Source organism: Triticum dicoccoides, unplaced genomic scaffold, assembly GCF_002162155.2.
Source record: "Triticum dicoccoides isolate Atlit2015 ecotype Zavitan unplaced genomic scaffold, WEW_v2.0 scaffold165268, whole genome shotgun sequence".
Lineage (NCBI taxonomy): Eukaryota > Viridiplantae > Streptophyta > Magnoliopsida > Poales > Poaceae > Triticum > Triticum dicoccoides.
In genome coordinates, this window is record NW_021218309.1 from 1 (window position 1) to 1,203 (window position 1,203).

General features: G+C 41.6%; 1 pseudogene; it reads right to left on the reverse strand.

Annotated features, from left to right (window-relative positions):
* Window positions 1-48: 48 nt before the first annotated feature.
* Window positions 49-904, reverse strand: LOC119344346 (annotated as a pseudogene).
* Between the last annotated feature and the right edge of the window lie 299 nt (window positions 905-1,203).

Below are 1,203 nucleotides of genomic sequence, written 5' to 3' on the forward strand. Positions count from 1 at the left end.
GAGAAGGGACCCCTAAAGAAGAACAGAGAAAGGAAGTTGAAAACACACAAATTAGATCCTTCCATTAGTTTAGCAAGATCACCATATCTGCCCGGTTCTATAGGTGTGTAGCACTGCAATTTTTTGTTCTAATGGTTTAGCTAAAAAAACAGAATAATTTAAACAATCATGACAAGAAATTCAGAGACAGATGTAAACTTACATCAATTGCTTCGTGCGTATCAGGTTTACCCTTGGTAACATTTTCTCCCACTCTCTGATATCCTGTGACTATAGACCATAAGAAAGTTCATTTACATATGTAGTGGTTTTCCAAGGACCAAACAACAAGCTACAAGAAAAGCTAAGTTTTTATTTAGATATCACACCTATAACCACTTTGAGGAGTCGTTTTGATCTTCAGTTTTTCCTCACGAGGGAGCTGAAAGAACATGCATGTGACGTCCCTGACTTCCATCATTAGCGAGTCCAAAATCCCATGGCCTTTCTGTTGATAATACACATTCATCATTTGGCATGGTTAATTAGGACTCAACAGATGAGTTGAGCAGCATCTAGAACCAGTTTTGCTCATAAAACAGAAGGGGAAAGACCAGCTGCACACAACAACTGAACATGACACACACACACACACACACACAGTATTTTACACTCTACTACTGGTGACAGCACAGTATTTTGTTTGTAAACTGTTGATGCTGTTTATTTCCATGTTTAGTTGAGATACCACAACAACATAAAAGTTAGTATACATAGTTTGCTTACAGGTCCAAATTACTTGGCATCACAAAGTTGAACGAGCGGTTACCACATAGAAGAATCCGGCCTCCCTGCAAGCGTCGTCCAGCATACTTTTGGTCGGCCATGTCAGGGTCGTCGATCTTGTCGACGAGCGGGCTGATACCTGATCATGCAAAGAGGAAAACAGAGCTCACTTTTTAGATAAACAAACAGTGCATCTGCTGCCTAGGGCGAGAAATCTCCGTAACACGATTGGCACGGAAAAGAGAAATTTCCAAGGATAAACATGTATCGATCAGAGCCGGATGTCCTCAAGGAGAACAACTTCTTCCGTCACACTCCAACATCCAGTCTGCAGCAACCTATGTTCTGAATAACTCACGAACGCACTGCAGAATTTCTCTTTCAGAAAAGATGGGGAACTGAGCCTGGATTCCTCCCGTCACTGTCAGCAGTCCGACA